This window comes from Diadema antillarum, unplaced genomic scaffold (assembly GCF_040938485.1).
Source record: "Diadema antillarum isolate AM-2024a unplaced genomic scaffold, OU_Dant_1.0 scf00000061, whole genome shotgun sequence".
NCBI classification, from domain to species: domain Eukaryota; kingdom Metazoa; phylum Echinodermata; class Echinoidea; order Diadematoida; family Diadematidae; genus Diadema; species Diadema antillarum.
Window position 1 is genome coordinate 799,282 of NW_027270950.1, and position 24,295 is coordinate 823,576.

Below are 24,295 nucleotides of genomic sequence, written 5' to 3' on the forward strand. Positions count from 1 at the left end.
GTCAGATCCAAAGTTCACACTGGCACACTTCAGTAAGTTTGTAATAATGTACTCGGAATGTCAAATTACTTGATATTTGGTTTGCACCATTATTGCACACATCAGTCTGTCGTTGTTGAGTTCAGTTCCGAAATCCCCGTGAGTGAGTGATTTCCTTATCTACTTGAGTACACGTTCACAGGTAAGTAAAGTGAATAGTTCATGTAATCTTTCATGTAGTTACTCCGATTATTTATTTTGGAGTTTTGCCCGCGTAAAGCTTGTTTACCTATCTTTTAAAACCAAACAAATATTGTCTTGTTATAGCATGTGCATACATGCATATTTACCTGCATACTTGCCTTCTGTGTTGTGTGAAGATTCGTATGAATATTTAAATGAAGAGGTGAGGTTTGAGGGCTTACTTCGTTCCTTCGGGTGTTCGCGTTCGCGTCGGGTGGTCGCGTTACCCGACATTTCGTAGATTAGGTGCCCTAATATACGAAGGGTCAGGTAAGGAGGGGAAAAATAATCACAATTTAATACAGAATGATCCCTGACATAAGGCTGATCGTTTAACGCGACTATACGTTAAAGAAAAGTGTCATTCAAGTGACGAAGTATCGGGTGAATCAGGGACGGCGAAACCAGTGAATAAATCAAAGCAAAAGACATTAAACAGGCCACAAAATAGCACAAAAATGGCAATAACAAATAAAAGAGTATAAGATATCCTCAGAAACATAATTCTATTTCTTAATAAAACAATAGCATTACAGGATGGAGAATATGAATATTTAAACTTGCGATCAAAACAGCAAATCTAAAGCGTTAAAATAATTAAGAGTTTTATTGCAAAACGCGCGCTAACTCCATTCTTGTTAATTTGATTGCTTGATTGCTTGATTGATTGATTGATTATTGTTCACTCTGGAAATTCTCTGTACATCGGATATCACAGCAAAATAAACATTAAATACATCACAGGTATACACCACAGATATATCACAGAATACGAATGAAACTAACTCATACTAACATGCAATTATAGCATATGCAGGACTCCACACTAACTTTTATCTTTGGCGGCCCGATCGATTGAATTTGTATTTTTTGGTGGCTCGAAAGTAAAATCTGGTGGACCGAAAAAAAAAAAATCAAGAAAAACTAAATCGGTCCTACTAAACATATAGAAAAGGAAATATTAAGTATTACTGAAGTGATAGAGGTACCCATGGCATATCTGAAATAAATTAATTAAAAAATTCAATCATATTACCTTTATTCTGAGTTCTAAGATTGAGCAAATGGGCTTATAGATTATTATTAAAGTTGATGCCTATATTAAGTGGTCAAAACTTACATTTGAAATGATGAAGTGGGAGCATTGCAGATATTGGTAAACATTCGACATTTTGTTTTGCCATTGTAAAGAGCCGAAAGTTACCGTTATTCATTTCTGCTTGTAAAAGCAATCATCCAACATTTACTAGTATTTTAACACCTTACGGCAGCCGAATGCTGTACAGTTAATCATTTCAAATGTAAAAGCAAATAACTGAAATTTCATTTTAGCATCATACGGAGCTGAATGTTATCCTCATTCATTCCCGAACGTGAAAACAAATAGGGCCTATCCACTTTTTATTTTAGCATCTGAGTCGATTGATATCATTGATTATTTCCAAATGTAAAAGCAACATTTTGTTATTTATTTTAGCATCGTCCGGAGCAGAACATTACCGTAATTTCCAGATTTAAGAGCAAACATCCAACATTTGTTTTATTATCGTACGGAGCCGAATGTTATTGCTGTCTACTTCCGAAAGTGAATTGAATCATCTGACGATTATTTTAGCATCGCACGAAACCGAATGTTACTGTTTTTCATTTTTGAACGTCAAGGCAGACATCAGACTTTTATTTTACCATCAAACGCCGCTGAATGTTACTGTTATTTCGAAATGTAATAGCAAATATCCGACATTTATTTTAGCATTGTATGGAGAAGAATGTTACTGCTATTCCGAATAAAACGTCAAAGCAAACATTCGACATTCATTTCAGCATCTTCCGGAGCCGAATGTTGTCCTTATTCACTTTCAAGCAAAAAATCAAATATCTGACGTTAATTTTAGCACCCTACGAAGCTGAATATTACCGTTATTCATTTCCAAAATAAAAGCATGCATCTGATATTTATTTTGGCATCTTACGGAGCCGATTGTTACCGCTGTCCATTTCCAAAAGTAAAAGGCAAACATCCGATTTTTTTTTTGATTTTTTTGATTTTTTTTTTTTTTTTTTTTTTTTGGGGGGGGGGGGGGGGGGGGGGGGTGGCTCGATCGGGACACCGGTAACTAGATTCTGATCGTATCTGAAAAGAATTCCATCTTTTCAGCCAAACAACACAAGTATTCGCAGTGATCTGAAAGAATGTCTCCATAAATGATACTATGTGGTTTTGTAGGCCCTACAATAAAGGACGTTTATCCTCAAAGAAATAGGTCCCCACTCCATTCACCGCCATTCAGTTACACGTATATAATTTGTATTTCGTCATAGTGCAGCCGATGACTGCTAATCAACCTCCATAGACTTTGCACATGGTAGACACTCGCACCTGTGCTAGAGGGGACCGATATCACGATTCAGCCCGATAAAGTCCATGGAGGTGGTATGAGCTAGCTGTCACCAGCAGTGAAGAAATGAGTGGAGACAGAAACCACGATAATGCCGATAACAATGTTGTCAAGACTTTCAGATAGAACAGATTCTCAAATGCTCCACCCGACCCTTCGTAGATTAGGGCATATAATTTACGAAAGGTCGTGTATCGCGACCACCCGACCCGAACGCGATCTTATTTGTCCCAACCGTATAACAGCAGACACATAGCGCGCATAAAAATGATAGTAAAAAGTTATAATTTTTATTGATTTATTATATGTAAAATAATTATATTATAAAGATAAAGGCGTAAATATTCATATTTGAATGACGCGCCTCAAATACAAAAACAACAACAACAACAACGATCACCCGATGAAACGAAGTAAGCCGAAAAAGAAAGAGCTAAGTTAATGCTATGAAGACATTAATGACTAAAATTTCATGTTTCATGGCGGACCCAGGGGTGCCCTGATCGGGGGTGAGGGGGAGGAGGGGGATTTTCCACATTTTCAGCACATTCTCGAAAAATCTAGGACGGATTTTCACCCAACTTGTGAGATACAGTCATATTTATGTTAATATAATCTTGATTTGTTAAAATGCGCCCCCCCCCCATCGCCGAATGAGGGGGGGGGGGGTTAAGCTTCACTTTTAACATCCCCAAAATCTGGATTTTTTTTTTTAAATCTTCTTCTGTCAAACCGAAATAGATAGAGCTAAGTTAGTGTTATGAAGACATTGACGTGATTAATGAATGAAATTTCATGTTTGACTATGGCGGATCAAGGGGTGCTCAGATCGGGGGGGGGGGGGGAGGGGTGATGGATGGAAGGGGATATTCCACATTTTTAGCATCTTCTTGAAATATCTATGAGGGATTTTCACCAAACTTGACAGATAGCAAGATAATGGTAATAATTATGATGTTAATTTGTTCAAATGAGCCCCCCCCCCCTTCCCCCACCGCCGAAGGGGGGGGGGGGGGTTGGGCTGCGGGGAGTTGAAGCTTCAGCGTCCCTAAACTCTGGAATTTTTTAAATCTTCTTCTGTCAAACCGATAAAGATAGAGCTAAGTTAGTGCTATGAAGACACAGCGTTAATGAATGAAATTTCATGTTTGGTTATGGCGCGGATCAAGGGGTCTCCAGATCGAGGGGGGTGAGGGCAAGGAGAGGAATTTTCCACATTTTCAGCATCTTCTTGAAAAATCTACGACGGATTTTCACCAAAATTGGCAGATTGCCTCTTTACGGTGATATGCACTTAATTTGTAAAAATGAGCCCCCCTCCCACACACACACACACATACACACACACTCACACACCGCTTAAGGGGGGGGGGGTTGAAGCCTCGGAGTCCCTAAACTCAATTTTCATCTTATTCTGTCAAACCGGAAAAGAGAGCTTAGTTAGTGCTATGAAGACATTAATGCATGAATTTTTATTTCACGTTTGATTGTGGCGGATCGAGGGGTGTCCTTATCGGGGGTGGGGGGGGGGTGAGGGGAGGAGGGGGGATTTTCACATATTCTGCATCCTCTTGAGAAATCTTTGACGGATCTCTAGGGTAATAGAATCCCACTTTGTTCGAAGGGACAACAAATCCAAGTTGTTTCCCTTCCCCAAAGATGATGATGATGATGATCCACAGCATTTGTATGGCGCCATATATCTGTCACAGAAACATTCAAAAGATAGGGATAAGACCATGGTAGCCCCCGCGTCATTTAGTAAGCAGACGTGAAATTTCATCAAAGTATAGAATCTACCTTCTGAAAATGTTATAAAATTGTGTTCTATTCTTTAAAAAGTATGTATTCCGTTTTTTCATAGTATAGGGTTTCCGATAAAATTCTGAATTCCACCCGAACGACCCCACCCCCTCGTCTTGGTCCCTTTCAAGTTCAAGGGGCGGAGATGGGGTGGGGGGGGGGGGGGCTCCATCTCCTCCCACCTTAGGGGTTGGGGCAGTGCTCATTTAGACAAATTGAGGTCATATCACCAGATAAATACGCTACGCTACGTTTCAAGTTTGGCAAATATCTATTATATAAGGGTTTTAAGAAGAAGCTGAATATGTGACAAATCCGCCTCCGCCGCACTTAACATTAATTCATGAATTAACTAACCATAACAGGCACCAGCACTCTATTAGCTCCATCATTTTTGTATAGTTTTTTTTTTGTTAAGTTGATAAATAATTTAATTATCCGATGGATGCGTCTTTCGTTTTCAGGAAAAAGACAAAAAATGTGAAAATTAAGCCTCCTTCCTACCCCCTCCCCTTTTTGGGCATCCCTTCATCTGTCATAGTAAACTTGAACCTACATCATGCATTAACTGTATTTACAGTACTATCACCATAAAGATGCTATCTGCCAAGTTTAGTGAAAATTCATCATAGATTTTTCAAGAAGATGGAGAAAATTTTGAAAATCCCCCCTCCTCCCCCTGGTTACAGCTCGTTATTCCGAAGGTTTGTTATTCCGAAGGCTCTTTATTCATAAGATTCGTTATTCCGAGGGTTCATTGTTCCGAATTTCATTTACGGATTAACCAGTCTTCGGAATAACGAACCTTCGGAATAACGCCACAAATTTTCGGATTAACGAACCTCTAGGTACAGGGACTTTGCGTGTTTCGGATTAACGACCCTTCGGAATAACGAACCTTCGTAATAGCGAACCTTCGGAATAACGAACAGCACCCCCTCCCCCTCCCCCTCCCCCCTCCCCCTCCCCCTCACCTATACCCCCGATCAGAGCACCCCTAGACCCGCCATAATCAAACATGAGATTTCGGTCATTAATGTCTTTACAGCACTAACTTTTTCGGTTCGACAGAAGTAAAAAATAAATCAAGAGAAGAGGGACTCTGCGGGTTCAACCCCCCCCCCCCCCCGTCGGCGGGGGTGGGGGGGATTCAATTTAACAGATTAAGATCGAATCACCAGAAATATACTATCTGCCAAGTTTGGTGAAAATCCGTCATAGATTTTACAAGACTATGCAGAACAGGTGGAAAATCCCCCTCCTCCCCCTCACACCCCTTATCAGGGCACTCCTGGACCCGTCATAATCAAACCTGAAATTTTAGTAACTATAGTGTCTTCATATAACATAGTTCCGTATTCTTCGGTTCAACAGAAGAAGATTCCAAATTCCAGAGTTTAGGGACCTGAAACTTCAACTCCTCCCCCCCCCCCCCGCCCCTTGGTGGTGGGAGGGGGTGGGGCTCATTTTACCATATAAGACTATATCACCGTAAAGATGGTATATCTGGCAAGTTTGGTGAAAATCCTTCTTGAGATTTATCAAGAAGATGCAGTAAAAGTGGACAATCCCCCTCCTCTCCATCACTTCCCCTCCCCACCCACCTCCCCCCCCCCCAATCAGGGCACCCCTGGATCCGCCATAATCAAACATGAATTTTCAGTCCTTAATGTCTTCAAGGCATTAGCTTAGCTCTATCTTTTCTTTTCTTTTTTGTTCGACAGAAAAAATATATATTTTTTTAAATCCAGAGTTTAGGGACTCCCCCCCCCCCCTTTTTTTTTTTTCGGCCGGGGGTGGAGGGGGGGGGGGAGGATTGGGGGCTAATTTCAATTCATAAAGATCATATCACCGTAATGAGGCTATCTGACAAGTTTAGTGAAAATCTGTCCTAGACTTTTAAAGAAGATACTGAAAATGTATAGAAAATCCCTCTCCTCCCCTCACCCCCCCCCCCCCCCCCCCCGCGGCGATCCGGACACTGCACCCCTGTATTCGTCATAATCAAACATGCAATTTCAGTCATTAATGTCTTCATAGCACTAGTTTAGGGACTCTGAGGCTTCAATTTGAAGACTCCTCCCCACTTATGGCCCCGTGCCCTGCATCCCTGGATCTACCATTAAACGTGAACTCCTGTCATCAATATCTTTAAAGAACCAACCTAGCTCGTTCTTATTTGGTTATATAATACAAGAAGAATTTCGATAATACCGTAGTTCTGGGGCTTTGAGGCCCCCTCCCCTTTTTCGGGGGGGGGGGGGGGGGGGCTACTATATAACAAATTGAAATTCCATTGCCATAATCGTGCTACCTGCCAATTTTGTTGAAAATCTGTCAAGGATTTCATTAAGAAAATCTAAATGGTGGAAGTTCATGGGCAGTTTTGATATGTCTTTATACAGAATATCGCTAGATTAAATGATTTGCACATTTCCCGGCGACGTTGTGCACATTTCCCGGCAAAATTGAACTTTTGCACATTTCCCGGCGTCATGTTTGCACATTTCCCGTTGATGAAATTTGCACATTTCCCGGCGAGACGTTAGCACATTTCCCGGCGTTTGCACATTTCCTGGCAAGACGTTTGCACATTTCCCGGCGTTTGCACATTTCCCCGCGAGACGTTTGCACAATTCCCGGCGTTGGCACATTTCCCGGCTCCACAGACCGTGCATCGCAAAACGAACAAAAAGTCGCACACACTAATTTTGCGTGAGAACTGCAAATAAGTGAAATGGGTCAACCCAGCCGATCTTGACTTTTTCATACTTTCTGAAAGAGCAAGTCTCTATTTACATTATGCTAAGATTTGGGGTCATAAAACGGGCGGGAAAGTACGGTTTTTTTAGCAATTTATTTCAAACATCTTTTTTTTTTTAATGTGACCGTGCATCACAAAACGAGCAAAAAGTCGCACACACTGATTTTGCGTGAGGAATGAAAATAAGTGAAATTGGTCAACCTAGCCGATCTTGACTTTTTCATATCTTCTGAAAGAGCAAGTCTTCTTTGACATTAGGCTAAATTTTGGAAACATAAAACGGGGCAGGAAAGTGTGTTTTTTTTAGCAGTTTATCTCGAAAATTTTTGGTAGAATAGTGTGATTAGGTGTGTGTTTAGAGTCCCGTTTTTATTTCTGAAAAACCTTGTACACACTTTTCACTTTCAACTCTAATAACTTTTGAAAGGATAATGCTACTGCTTTGAAAGTTGACATTCAATATGGAGAGAATGTGTTAATGAGGCATGCTTAATTTCAGTCTAATCTGATAATCCCTTCATTGTTGTTATTCTGGTGGTTTAGTTCCTGGGGTTTTTTTTTTGTCCCATTCATCGCACAGCCTGCACAGCTTGGTAAAGATTAAGAATAGACACTGTACTTCAGAGCCTCTTTTCTCAGTTCACACTTTTCCTGAGTTTGTACTTTCTTTCCAATATTCAGATAGGTTAGGAGAGTCCATCTGATTTGAGTTATACATCATTATAAAGCTTAAAGTCTGCTCTTTCAGAATATGGTCTGAACTAAAAATTCATGCTTAGCGACTTTTTGTTTGTTTTGTGGTGCAGGGTCACAAATAGTGTGATTAGGTGTGTCTTTAGAGTCCCTTTTTCATTTCTGAAAAACCTTGTACACACTCTTTACTTTTAACTCTAATAACTTTTGAAAGGATATTGCCACTGCTTTGAAAGTTAGCATTAATTATGGACAGAATGTGTTAATGAGGCATATTTAATTTCAGTTTAATCTAATAATCCCTTCATTGTTGTTACTCGGGTGGTTTACTTCCTGTTTTTTGTCCCGTTCATCGCACAAACAGCATGGTTTGGTAAAGATTAAGCGTTTGAATAGACACTGTACTTCAGAGCTTCTTTTCTCAGTTCACACTTTTTCTGAGTTTGTGCTTTCTTTCCAATATTTAGATAGGTTAGGAGAGTCCATTTGATTTGAGTTTTACATTATTTTAAAGCTTAAAGTCTGCTCTTTCAGAATATGGTCTTAACTAAAAATTCATACCTGGCGACTTTTTGTTTGTTTTGTGGTGCAGGGTCACATACCTATAATGACAGATCTAATAATGGATTATATCAATGTGATAAGTCAGCCGTGACATCATTATGACGTCATTATCTGAAATCATGTTTACATTTATATCTCATTAAGTCACGTTCTATCTATTCATCTCATGAAAATTGGTCATGTTCATAGAAACGAACGCTTTTCTTCATACGCGGGCGTAGAGAATCTAACATACTCCAATCGAGCTCAAAATTGTTTTGCACACGTTTCAGGTTATTTGCAGCATTTCATAAAAAAAAACCGACAGACGTATACGCCCGCGCACATATACGCACACGCAGCTCGTATGCAATGGAAATTTCCCATTTTTCCACATGGATCAGATTTCTAAGATATCAAGAAATAATTCTACCAAGTTTCAAGTCAATCCGACACAATATGACGTCGAAGTCAAGGCCCGTCAAAGCTAAAATTTCGCGCGGGCGTCAATGGCGATATACAATGCAAAAATGCCAAAAGTAGCTAATTTTTAATCCGATTTCACTCGTCAGGATGGACAGTGACTCCCATTTTTTATTACATATTCTGAAAGCTGGTGAGCTGTTGATATGATTTCATGAGGGCCTGATGCTCGCAACATGATTAAAAGATATCAAATTCCTCAATGAATTTTATGAAGTAAATTTTCAAAATGACATCATCAAAGCTCAAGTTCACTCGAGAGTATCCCACTTATCCTTAGCCGATTTTCACCCAGATTTCAGTATGTTGTAGCTTGTTGAATGACCTTTTCGATATAATATATCGATTATATTATAATCTTAAAATTTTGATCGGATGACGTCATCACATCGGAAAATTAATTGAAGTAACCTTGTCAAATTTGATCAGTTTGCGTGCTATATCTATAGCAGGGCATTTTTTATGGATATGAAAATTGACATGACTGTCTTTATCGAGCAATAGCTCACTTACTCTTTTGTGAATTTCTTCCAGATTTTGATATGCTGGAGCTGAGACTTTGGGCTATCGTAATAGGCCCTCGGTTTTTTTTTTCGGTTGAAAATGGCACTTGGCTTCTATGTAGCACTATTTTGCTTAATACACAGAGCCTATGGGGATGAAATAGGTCAGTGGATAGCGTATCGGGCTTTTAAACTAAAAGTTATGTGTTCGAGGCTCGCTCCAGCCAATTCTTTTTTTTTTTAAACCCTTAAATGTTTTCTATTTCTTTTAGTAAGTCTTATTCTCCCTTGCTAACTTTATTTTTTTTTCTTATCCTTTTATTTTTTCTTCTGCAAATTTCTATACTATACCTTATCTATTCTTTTATTTCTATTTCTTTTTTTCCACTTTTTGTGCAATAGATCAAGAACAGCAAGTCCTATCAACCCATATTTTGCACATGTTTAGTTCATGTCACGAAAATCATTTCATAAAATAACACCTACTTCCTCCGACACCACCATTGGTAGATGAATTGAAGTAAAATATACTTCATTCTGTATTCTTGTTAGTGTAATATGGTATCATAAATAGTGCTCCCGTGAATGGCGTTTTGAATCAGCGTTTTGTATCAGCGTTTCAAAACGCTGATTCTGCCTTCGTTGAGCATAAAAACACCCCAAGATGCAATCTTGGCTGTGCGAGGTATAAAGGTTCAAGGGCCAGACTGCTTTGTCCTGTATATGGTAATTGCATTCTCTATCACTCCCATATTTTGCACACATTTAGCCCATGGCATACGGATTGTTTCGTGAAATAACAACTTTCTATCAGACGCCATCTTAGCTGTCTGAAGTAGGGTCAAGGATCAAACAAATTTCGTCTTGTATCTTCTTAAACTCATTGTATATTGTCCCCATACATTGCACAGATATTGACCTTATGTCAAGATAATTTCACAAGATAATGACATTTTCCTAAGACGGCATGTTGTATGACAAAATGAGGCTCATTTTGTCTCTTTGTTACCATGATAATACGTATTCCCTTACCATTTTAAATCTGTAGGCATGACGGGTTTGATTCCCTTTTCTTCGATGAGAATCTTAGAAATCATTTATATATCGGATCACCTAATTTGTCAGTCTTGACAAATTTTCGAATCTAGTTCCCTGATTGTTGTTGCTCAAGTGGTTTACTTCTTTTGTTTTGTCCCTTTCATCGCACAGCTGGCACGGCTTGGTAAGAGATTGGGCGCTTGAATAGACCCTGTACTTCAGAGCCTCTTTTCTCAGTTCACACTTTCCACTCTCTAGTATTTACATTGTAGATAGGTTAGGGGAGTCCATTTGCATTGGGTTATACATCATTTTAAAGCTTAGAGTGTGCTTTTTAAGAATCTGCCCTCAACTTAACATTTATATCTGGCGACTGCTTGTTGGTTTTGTGATGCAGGGTCACAAAAAGTCTTGATGGGTATAGTTGCCTGTGTAAAGACCTGGACTCGTGCCCAGAACCCAAACAGGGCACATTGGTAAGACATCTTTTGTAATGTCCTTTTACCTTGTGTTTTTGCCTAGGGGTGGATGGGTTTTCGCATCAAGATTACCATGTACATTATAAGCAGCGTGAAGAAATAATGATTTGCTTGCATCATTTATAAGTTACACGCATAATAAATACATCACTGCGATGCTTCTCTCAATGAATTTAAAACCCAACGTGGCTGGTTGTACAATGACCATATTCTGCTCATGCGCACAGTGTAACTTTGAGCTGGCTTTGTGTGCCAGAATCGTCGCTAGCCATAAGAAGCTGAATTCACCTTGTGGATGGGAGGGCACAGTCGTAAAATAAACAAATGAATAAATAAAAAAAAAAATCAGTAAGAGGTTTCAGTATTAAAGTACCATCACTGATGACAAAACACGAAACGTTCCTACATGTATGTCGATAGGAATTTAAAAAACGCCTTCCCATTAAGCAAAGGGTCAGCACAACCCTTTGACACAGACAAACGTCAACACGGGCAAAAACACTTCAGATGAACGCCTGCTTTCTCTCAGCGTTCCACATGTCGAGTTTTCAGCGATGACTAATTTTTGTCGGCACATGTGAGCAACGGTACTGCCGACCACAGCCTGCACTATTGAAAGTTCACGGACATTGTCATGTTATTTCATCTAGATCCATAAAGTTGAAAAAAAAATTAAATCCTTAGTTCAAAGGCCAGAATTTCTAAACATTGCATCAGTCATTTTAACAACAAATCTCTTCATATGTAGGCGTTTAAAACGATTTATGAGATTAGAAAATAAAATAAAGCACCCGAGCTTTTAGAATAATTCAAGTAACTATGTTGAATTGAAACAAACACGGCTTTCAAAGGCATATATATATATATATATGTGTGTGTGTGTGTGTGTGTGTGTGTGTGTGTGTGTGCGTGTGTGTGGTGTTGCATTATGCGTGTGTCTGTGTATCACATGTGATGCACAGAATATATCCCGCGGTCATGGAGTTGGACTTCACTGTGTTCCACGAAACAAGCAAAGGAAAAAGAAATACATCCCAAAAAAGCAAAAACAACAACAACAACGAACAACGAAGCGAACAAGCAAACAAATCAGAGAATAAAAAGAAAATATGTATCCGGCTCTATCATCGTTTCTAAAGTCAAGTTCGGCTAGGTTGACCCATTTCACCTATTTCCAGTCCTCACACAAAATCAGTGTGTGCGACTTTTTGTTTGTTTTGTGATGCACGGCCACATATACGAGTAGTCAAAGGGGTGCACATTTAATGGCAACCGAGTGGGATGTGTTCAAAATCATCTAATCCAAGGGAAATATTATGAGAAACATGCACTAGCATATAGCACAAATATGCTTCAATTTTCCATGCCTTCACATGGTCCCGATCGTTACGGTTGTACAGCAATTGCCCTTTTGTTTGTAAGAAATGAAATGATATAATAATACAAAAAGAAAAATGCTCTATCATTAACTACATTGTCAAAAGGGTGAACATTCGAAAGCAATCCCTTGGGAAATGTCCAAAATTACACCGCCGATCAAGACCCGTAATCACATCACACGGATACTATGAACGCAAATACCGACGTTCTTTCGTGTAAGGTTTTAGAAGTAGTTCAAGCAATACAGCTACACAATTTTATATCGATTAATGTTGTGGAAATGATGGGAGAAGCGTTGCTTCAAAATATCTATTTAGTGAGAGGATGCACATTAAATACCAATCCTGCGGAATGTGCCCCCAAAGTACACCATCCTCATGGCAATAATATAGAAAACATTGGATATTATTGACTCGAATACACTATATGTTCCAAACGTACATGTTTTCAAACTTCGATCGTGCCGTACATCAAGGGGCACTTTTGTTTTCAAAAATACGTTGTAGTTAATAGAGGAGACATTGCTCTACAATACTCCTCCTCCTGTGTTCTTTTCTCCTTTTTTCCCCTTCCCCTTCTTTTCAGTACGTTTTCCCGTTATAATTTACAATCAATCTTTTTCAATCTGATGTTAAATGATTACATTTATCATATTGTCTAGGATTATTTATAAGGATTGTGTGCAATATTTGGGACTTCTTGAGAAAACTTGTATCAATAATGCATTTACTTCTTTTATTTACACAGGTGCTTGCATTTGCGCTTTGTTTCACTGCTTTAGGGAGAGACTATTTTGTTTTGCTGTTGTTGTTTCAGTCTATCGCGGGCTTGGCTCGGGGAGGGGGAGGGGGTACGGGGACTGTTACTCAAATCGGTTATGTACTTAAAGGTATTAGCCCACATTTGCAAACCCACGAAAATCAAAACTGCATAAAACAGGTCCAATATGACTTCAAGTACAAGTTATAACAGTAACATACCTCACCTGTTGCTCTTTGCCTATACCATTCGATAAAAGAGAGAAAATCATCGTTTTAAAATCAATTTTCAAACCGGGTCAACCCGACCCAAAATCGAATTACGAGCGCGGGCTAGCTACGTACATGTAACTTATACATGTATCGCATGCATGTAGTACGTACGTGGACCGGAGCTAGCGAGCGTTATACGCATGCATACGGTGCATTTTCATTTATTTTTATGAAAGTAATGGACTAATTGGAACGAAATTTTGCACAGGTGTTACTGCAATCATACCCAAACTCCATGCTAACTATGACACCAATTGCTGCAGGTTTACAAATGTGGGCTAATACCTTTAACAGGGACAGATTCCTGGATTTTTTTTTCTACACCGATTGAGTCAGTTTCATATGTTTGTACAATTGTTTCTTCAAGTTTGACTTTGTATGTTCGGATTTTATCATGTGCTTTTTCGTTTTCCCGACATTTTTAGCACAATTTACATAGAAATTTCGGATTGAATTTTTTTGTATTTTGTTATTATTACTCGACGATTTAGATTACATTAAAATAAATTGAACTCAATTGAATCGAATTAATTTTAATCAAGCACGAACCACTGGCAGGTGTACAATATAACGCCATAATAGAATAAGTAACAGTGTTAGACACGTTCAGTTTCTCACGTTAAAAATGCCTCATATTGTGCATCCACGCCGAGGCCACAACACGTAAAACGAGTGAAAAAAACAACAAAAGAAGACAACATTTACATCATTAAAATGACAAAATTGGGGTGAGCGAAGAGACAATAATCATTATTAAGACAAAACTTTTTGAGACATTAAAATCTTCAAAAGGAAAATCGTTCTTACATCTTTATTTTTCTCAACGGTGATGGCCTTCAAATGGATATAGGAAAGTTCACCGAGTCTCTTGAAAACAAAAAAATAAATAAATAAAACAAACAAAATGTTTCAGGTGTATGGTTATTCACAAATGTAAAAGTGCTGGCATGAAAAACACTGCATACAGATAGTGATTGGTTTTGCAATCATATAAAAACCATTGTTTCTCACTGGCAAGATGTTCTGCAGACCTAATTGAGAGAATTATGCGAAATAATGACGGAGATATAACAGTGAACGTTCACAGCGACATTTATAGTTGCTTCATTGTAAAACTTAAACTCTTCAAGTCATGGGTGCAAAAGTCAGATTTTGGTCTAATCTTGTTTGTACCATTAGCCTAATTTTTCTTGATGGTCTTCCTCGATTTCGAGGACACTAAAACCGAATCAGGATGATGAAATGCTTCCATTCTTGAGGGGTTTGGAAATATTCAAAGTGACCCTCAAAATGGCCGCCAAAATGTGAAATTACTGTTCCATAGAGTATTACCTTTATAAATAGTTTTACCGTATGTCGAAGTTGTTGAGTTTAAATCCGAATTGTGCAACTTTTGCATCAATAAGAATTCTGATATATTCAAGGTGGCAGCTTTAATGTCAAATTCCTCCATATTTCTTTTCAGGTGGTATTGACGAAAAAATGAGAGGATTGTATCAACCTATTTCGAGGGTGCTGAATCCGAATAGATATGACAACTTTTGCATCCCGGAAGGTTTTTGAGATATATGAAATTTTTGTAAGAAACAAAAATGAAAAAGTTGATTATTGATATTTCCATTAAGATTGTATGAAAATATACTAAAAAAATTGATTTGATGTTGTTGATGTTGTTGTTGTTGGTTTTTTTTTGAGGTTGATAAATCAGAATCTTGATGAATTCTTGAATGTTCTTAGATACTCAAAATTTTTGTGCCCATTATTTCCGACCATCTTAAACATTTAAAACCTCGATGTTGCAAAAATTGCATTATTCAGATTCGGATTCTGCAAAATATATCGGGCAGACCAAAAAATTAAAAAAATAAAAAATAAAATCAGCCTCTGGCCACCACACTTTTTACTTGATCAACGATAGTTTTGAAAAGGGACTTGTTGCATGAGACTTATTTCTTACAAACTAATACAGGCCCTCACATGCGGGCTGGTTATATTCGTAAGTAAAATCTCTCATAACGGTCATATCGTGTTTGTGCGTTGTATACCAGCCTCACCAGTCAAGTTTAAGAGGTAAAGAAAAAAAAAAGCAAAGATGTGCAGTCTGATTGAGGTGTATGATAGAGGTGCCAGCTGCCTCTGAAAAAAAAAACAAGTCGTATAAAAAGATACACAACAATTGGCAACGGGGTTGAAAACATGATTATCAGCCGGCGGGGGAGGGGGAGGACCCTATTGGAAAGAACACAGTGTCTCACAGTGAGTTCACAGTGTGGTCACTATGTGAAAACGCTCGAATTTAACGGTGTGGAGATTATTTCACACTGTAGTTTGGTTTTCACAGAGTGTCCACATGGTTATGTTCTTTTTTTTTTACCGTATGAATTGATGGTTCCCAATGAGTTTGAATTTAAAAGTTTGAAGAGATTTCACACTGTGTTCAGAATGTGTTCACATTGTGTTCTCACTATCCTTCTCGCACTGTGGGATACTGTTTTTTTTTTCCCAGCAGGGAAGAAAATTGCCCGTTGGAATTGTCATTATTATTATTATTATTATTATTATTATTATTATTATTATTACCATTATTATTATTATCACCATTCCTCTCATTATTATAACTATTATTACTATCAGAATGATAATCATCATTCATTCGGCAATTAAAACGTGTCTACATAGACAAACATAAACAAACAAATTTGATTCAGCAAGTCAAAGAATACATGAAGTATAACAAAGGAACAAAGCACAAGTGGAAAAATCAGGCCTAGAGAACATAAGAAACAGGGCTGCCATGGGCAAGAGAAAGTAAATTTGATTACCAAACACCCCTTCAAATATATCAAAATCTGTACCTGTAATAGCACATAAAAGTCATATCAGGGGTGATTCATTTTTAGATGAGAACAATGTATGGAAGGGAAACGAAAAAAACAAACAAAAACATTACAGATAAGACAGTTTGTTTGCAGTTGATCGCAAGAATCTTTTAAGTTGATGATGCAATTACTTACTTTGCTGCATAGTATAAGAAACAAAGAAATGTTTGTGAAAAGACGTGAACAGTTGCAAAGAAGGAAATGACAATTAAATTAATCAACATACACAATAGTCATATCCCATCAATCACTGTAGTGTAAGATGGGAATGTTAATATCTGAATTTACCCATGATGTTGTGAGTGAGTCTGTCTGTTGGATTGTGAATACCTACTTGACATGGTGATTTTGTGTTATCTCTATGGTAATGTCAAATCGGTTACGTTTCAGCATAATTATCGAACGAAAGCACTGAAAACACACCAGAGCTGGTTATACGGCAGTCAGAAAGCAAAATCCCACAGGGCTCATCGGGGATCATCTTTCAATAGAAGGTCGGGTACATCATAATTTGTATAAGGATCATTCTAATGTTCAAGAATCGTATTTAAAAAAATACAATACTATTCCTATCAACACATCGAATAAATATCCCACCAGGCCATCTAGTTAATTTCATTTACCTCTTTGTAGAACGATTTTTGCTAAAAACACACTTATTTATGTAGGCCCAAATTATTGGAATTCTTTGAATCATAACTTAAAAAATGCTCCATCCATTACTCTTTCAAGAGGAGACTGAAGTCTTTTTTAGTGCAATCGTACGACTCTACAATACTGAATTAACTTTTTGGCTTTTTTTTTTGTTGTATATACTAACCTGTTTACTTTGTCCCCTATTCGAAGAATTAACGGTATTTTTTTCCCCTGGATGTTTGCAATGTTGTCATCTATGCCATTTTTACCCATAGCGTCTAGTAGTTGACTTTCCCTATGCTACTTCGGTTCATATATCCCTCTATTTTCTATTTTCTTGTCTTTCTTTAAGGCGTCAAAATTTCACTTTCCCCAGCAACTATCTTCTGTTTCTCTTGGCATGCTTCTGCCGAAGATTGCTGTTTATGTTTATGTTGTTTCTGTTGTTCTGTTACTGTTTCTGTCTCTGTTTTGCGTTCTTGTCTGCTATTTTGTCTTCAGTTCGTCAGTCTTGTCCATCCCGTTTTGTCCTGTACAACCTTTTCTTTAGTAGTTATCTTGCTGTCTAGTCCTGTTTTATGTTAGGTGGGGTCTATGTAAATGTATTTATTTGTTAATCTAATTTCTAGTGGGCTTCTAGACTTCTTTCACTTTGTTATTTTTTTTTTGTATATACGACGCTTCAATTTATCTTTTCGTTGATGTTTTTCTCCAGAGGGACCCACATACTACAAGCTCTGTCTTTTTAGTGGGTCCCTCTATTTTTCGCATTTAAAACAACGGTATACATGTATATTTCACTTGATCACTTCTGTTTCTTTCTTGAAATACAATGTATGATTACTATAGGTCTTCAATTGTCGTAGTCTTTTTATTTCACTATGTTTTACTTACCTTATTCTCTGTTACTAAATGAAGTGAAACATATGTTTTTGTTCAAAAATGAAATAAACTTTGAACTTGAACTTAAAGAAAGAGTACAAAAAGTGAACACATTTTTCCTGTCAATACAGAATGGCTACAGAACAGTGGAGTGATGTGGACTCCCTTCTGAATGACATTGCCAAAGATATCCCACACGATGAGGCTGTCGCGGACCTTGGGAAACAGTTGGGATTCACTTGGCCGGAAATCCAAAAGTTCATAAAAACAAACAATCATGACTGTGAAGTAACGAGCTACGGAACACTCTGCATGCTCCAGAAGTGGAGAGACAGAGTGAGCCCGTTTTCACTTCGATCGGACCTAAGAGAGGCTCTGATTAAAGCCAAGCTAGTTCGGATTGCTGAGACACATCTACCATCAGGTAAGTTGTCAAGCTGTTATAGTATAAATGTGTTTTAGGATTAAAAGCATAGTATTACGCACGCACGCTCACACACCATGTACTAGGTGTTTCAAAAAAATATTTCCCACTTTTGATTGTTAATAGTTCAATAACTATTCATCCGAGAAAACTGTCATTGATATCAGTAATAGCTGAATAGTGTACATTTTTATTGAAGGTAATTTGAATGTGTAAGCACAAATAACTTTCATTGAATCTAAGATTGATTTTGAAGTAAGGTTTCAGATTTTGGTCAAATTTTAACCCTTTGTACAAAAATGAACTTTGCACAGAAACCAATGATGTGTATGTGAGTGTGTGCTGACAATGGCCCTGAACAATGGACATGCATGAACCACCCGTTAAGCCTAGGCGTCAGTCTCGCGCTCCCAGGCACGTGAATGCTTAATCAATAATTCATGTGATTGCCCTGGGCACTGCTAGTCTGAATTCATGCACGGTAAGAGTGAGATTTAACGGAGCACGCGAACGATTTGCGAAGGACGCGAATGACAAAATCCAACATTCGGAAAAGTTTTTCTCCGAATGCGTTCCGACAATGAAGCCGCAAACTATTCTTGCGCAATTTGTGCGAAGTTTCCACGACGTATGTGCGAATGTCGTGTGTATCATTGCTAAAGTACAGCATGTTACGTACACGAAGAACACGCGACGGAAATGCGAACAACGAAATATTTTCAATAATCATGGGAGAAAATGTACCCAAGGAGAGGTGGAAGCTGTCTTGAGTTGATTTTTTTTTTCGATCCTCTATTTCTCCTTTCTCTTTCTCTCATTTTTCTATCGTGTACTTGCCTACATTTTTTCCTAGGACCTATATCTCCACTGGTAAAGCATTTGATTTTTTTTTTTTTGCAGTTCTTCCAACACATAATCTCTATAGTTCAAATAGAATTTTGCATACTTTAGATCAATATTAAGTGTATTCTGCGATTTTTTTTTGTATATCAAACACTTCTTTCTCTTTTCTAGTCTTTAATTTCTTTTGTTACTGTAGTTGTTAATAATTGTTTGATGTTTAGATATATGCTACGATTTTTATTTGTAGAAAACGTATAGGTCATATATCCTCCAAACATGCACTAAACGTTCGTGAGAATGTCTCTAAAGGTACGCGAACAGTTTGCGATTACGTCGTAAAATGATCGGAAAAACTTCGCAGATTTCGCGTAACATACGCGAGACATTCTCCAAAGTTTCGGAGTCTGTTTGGGATTTCACGAACATTTTGCGAACATCGCGCGTGTCTTGCGAAGGGCTTGCGCATATGACAAGGCTTTAAAGACACTTTCGAGAACAATTCACGAGCAAATCACGACCAAGTGTGCGGAAAAGGTTCGCAAAAAAATTTCAAACTTTTTTTGAAATTCTCGTCGAAGAAAAAACGACATTCGCGAACAATTGACGACGCTTCCGAACCCTGACGTTCGTTTGACGATCTTTTGCAGACTAAAATACGAATGCTGGATTTTGTCATTCGCGTCCTTCGCAAATCGTTCGAGTGCTCCGTGAAATCCCACCTTAAAGTGTAAAATGCATGCACATGGAAAAAGTTAGCACATGTTTCCGTGTGCTTGCAAACACCACATTTCATTCCAGCTGGCAATCATTTTCAAATTTTGCTTCACATATCACTAAATCTGGGATATAAATAAACATAAACGATCTCAAGTTCTTCATGTCAATACAACTGTCTACTACTAGTCTGACAAATTTGTCGCTTTTTCGATAAAAAGAGATCAGTTTTGGTAAAGAGTGTAGCAGCATTTTGGGGGGCGATTTGTTTCACAGTAGATTTATTTAAGGCTTCATATACACAAGTGTATACTCTAATTGATTTTCTTTGCTTCCTGGCACCATGTTTACGACAGAACAGAAGGTATTCATTGTAATTTCGTTTTTCAGCAGTAGGGAGAGCACTGTCGCCACTCAACGACAGTATCGGCAGGCGGTTGACTTTACACAGATACTGCCAGAGGCTGAATAAAGACGAGTTGTGATAGTGGAATTTCTCATGAAATAATAATGAAGCATTCAAACCCTGGCCACTGTTCAGGACCATTGTCAGAGTATTAAGCACACAGTCCCATACACACCCATTGACCCCTGTGCAAAGTGAAATTTTGTACAGAGGGTTGAAAATCTGGAGCAAAATCTGGAACCTAACTGTGAAATTAATCATGGATTTCATGAAACTGATTTATGCTTTCATCTAACCACCTCCAACAGAATTGTACACTATTCAGCTCTCACTCATATCAATGACACTGTGTTCTGATATATATATATATATATATATATATATATATATATGACACGAAATATCATTATACTTCCAAAACCCAGAACAAATTTTATGAAATTTGGACGCATTTATTCCAGTGTTAAAATATTCAATAGCCTCCCCGAAAATGTAAGAATACTAAGTAATTTGAGGGCTTTTGAAAGAATGTTAGAATATGTGTTATAGTGTGGATTTCATAACTATGTTTGAGGTAATTTGTCTGAATTTACGTGAACTTGTTTGTGTCACCCTCTTTTGTAGCGTTTGTGTTTAGTGGTTGCGTTTATATTCCTCTTCTTTTTTTTGTTCTTGGTATCTAGTTTCTGCTATATTGTAGTGTATTTCATTATGTTATGCTTGTTGTTTTTATGTTTTTTTGTAATTGTTGATTTACTTTGATTGATTTGTTAATTGTTGTGTTGCTTTTGTTGTTGCTTTAACACTGTACTCACGGCCTCTCTGAAAAACAGCCTCATTTGGCTGATCGAGGGCATTTTATACCGTGATTAAATAAAATAAAACAAACAAACATTTAATTGAATTTATTTGGGCATTATTCAGGGCTGCGCTTACGTTTTTGAAAGAGGGGAGAGGGGTGTCTAAATCGCCTGTCAGTCAAGAAGAAAGAACATCAAAAGACAAGAGAAAACAACAACAAAAAAGTCTTCATACTTTTAAGGTCTGATTTTCAGCCGAAAGTCAGCTGACAAGCAAAAAACAAAACAAACAAACAAATGAAAACAAGAACAAAAAGTCTTCATATTTTTGCAAGCCACTTCCCTCCCACTTTGCATGGAAAAGAGTGGGACATTTGATCCCTGTAAAGTGTGTGTGTATGTGTGTGTGTGGGGGGGGGGGGCAAAGCTTCCCCCCCCAACCCCACCCCCACCCCCCCCCCCCCCCCCCCCCCCCCCCACCCCCCCCCCCCCCCCCCCCCCGGGCTGCGCCCGTCCAGTTATGGGCTTGTAATCGGTGGTGATGGTGGCTATCGCCGATCATCCCCCCCCCCCCCCACTCCTCAGTACGGATTTACGCCGTTGCTATAACATACGCCTTTCTGAATCATTGTGAAGTTGGAGGATACACCCAAAATTAACCCAGGAGTTCATCCATGTTACCCAAGACCAAATGCCCTCTTGGAATCTGATTTTGAGGGGCTTAATAACATGATCAATGTTAACAACAATCGCTGCAGACCTAAATATTGTGAATTTTGTGAATTTTATTGCCTCTTCCGACCTCCTCTCGGGGTATGAGAGTAGCAAACAGAGAGTATAAATACATGTAGCAATATAACAAACCAGTGAATGCAATACTAAAAGATTACACATGACACAAGAGATATACAAGATTATAAATTATAGTGTATAAAGGAATACAAACATGAGTAAAATGAAAAGATATACAAACAACGTCGAGTTTGCATGCATCCAAGTAAACGCAAGTCTCGCGAGACACAAGATCGAGAAAAGTGTCAGCAGGACGGCGAACAAAACTACAGAAATATATATAGGGCTCACACCATAAATATTTCCCCATAGGGATGTGTGTTAAAAATCAAATTTCAAAAAAAAAAAAATTAAACAGCTGGGAGAAATTAGGTGTTTCAGCTTCACTAACCTGGATAAGTAAGATATACCCTTTCATACATCAAATTCTCAGGGTGGATAATTTAGTTCAAATTCTGTCCAGGGGTCCACAAAGGCCAGACTACGAGTTCTTGTCACTCAAAAAATCACCATTTTCCGTACACCTACCCAATGAAATATAGTCCCCCTCAAATTCTACCAGAAAAGCTTTCATCTTCCGACCAAAATGCAATTTGTAGAGGAATTCATACTCAATATCTACAGCTATTCAGTTTTTTGCCAAACTACATAATTGATTTTTAATTAATTTTTTTCTTCATTTATTTTGGTATCTTTGGTACGAATTTGTGAAGGGGTCTGGGACATTCCATTGTATTTATGGGTGTGAGCCCTATATGCAATATGGGAGAATTTAAAAGGCGTTCTGTCTTTTCTCCCCTCTCCCTTTCCCCCCTCTGTCTTTCTGAAATGTCTGTCTGTCTGTCTGTCTGCCTGCCTGCCTGTCTCTCTCTTTCTCTCTCTCTCTCTCTCTCTCACACACACACGCACTTTTTCTTGCACTCGATCCCCTTTCTCTCTTATCTTGCCTGATTTCCTATATAGCTTTACGTTAATCTGTTGCTGATTGGGCAATAAACAACTTACGAAATATTGCCCTTGTATCACGGTTTCATACGCCATTGCGGGAAGATTACGCTTAACACAAAACATCGTTCGGTGAGGAAGTATGTCTGGTAACGTATATCGACTGTCATTTCTTGCACATTGAGTAGAAACTGTTTATAAACGGGGGGGGGGGGGGGGGCAGGGAAACATTGGTGGGGCAGCAGCATGTCACACACCTCTGGACAACAACAACAAAAACAAAAATCGCCACCAACATATACCCATGGCCCCGTTTTATCAAAAGATAAAACCGATTATTAATTTCTTTAACACACAGGCTGTCATAGACTTATGATAGAAATCAACCTATATTTTAACTCTTCATAAAAAAGGACCCAGACTTGAGTAAGTTCAACAAAACTTTATCCTCCCCTCGCCTCAAGCGACATCGTCCACAGCCTCGATCCAACGTGGGCCGAACAGGCCACATCCACTTTGCACAAATGCATAATTATTCGGTTACAGCTCGTTATTCCGAAGGTTCGTTATTCCGAAGGTTCTTTAGTCCGAAGGTTCGTTATTTCGAAGGTTCGTTAATCCGAAAATGAAACAAAGCTCGTTGTTCCCCAAGGTTCGTTACGGACCCTATTTCACTTCGGATTAACGAACCTTCGGAATTACAAACCCTACTTCATTTTCGGATTAACGAACCTTCAGAATAGCGAACCCTATTTCATTTTCGGATAAAATGAACCTTCGGAATAGCGAACCCTATTTCATTTTCAGATTAACGAACCTTCGGAATAAAAACCTTCGGAATAACGCCACAAATGTTCGGATTAACGAACCCTTTTTCATTTTCGGATTAACGAACCTCTAGGTATAGGAAATTTATGTGTTTCGGATTAACGAACCCTCGGAATAACGAACCTTCGGAATAACGAGCTGTAACAGCACCCTTATTATTCATGACACTGTAGGTTCCATTAGTTTCTGAAACAATGTGGTAAAAAGATGTATATATACAGGAAGCCGACATAGCTGATTCGGTGTCCCTGCCTACTGCATTTTTCATTTATAGAATATTTAGAAAAGTTTCTTTATTGATATCTCGTAGCCCAGGGGCTTAATTGCGTATGACATTACAAATAATTTCAGACAGTTACGAAATAGAGCAATCACAATCACAATATCATAATTGCACTTAAATCAATAGGTTGAGCAATATCCGATACTAAGTATATAAAACGCACAGCAAGAACATATCCCACATTGGCCAAAACAAGCCGAACTATATAAAAAGTACTGTGACGACTGGTTTGCCTCTTCTCCAATAAAACTACAAAACGTCATACACAGAACATCAATTTTTGCATAAATTTATGCCGATATATTAAAGGCGTAATTTACCATCTGCAAATGAAACAGAACCCAGCTTTAGTTCTTTAAATTATTTCTAACATGTGAGACAGGGATAGAAACAACCTACGCAAACATTTGCATCAGTATAATCAATGTTACGTATAGTTAAATATACAAATTGTGAACAACAGTTATAATAAAAACAATTCTAGACTAAACGGTCTTCCTTTGTTGAAAAAGATAGTGATATCTT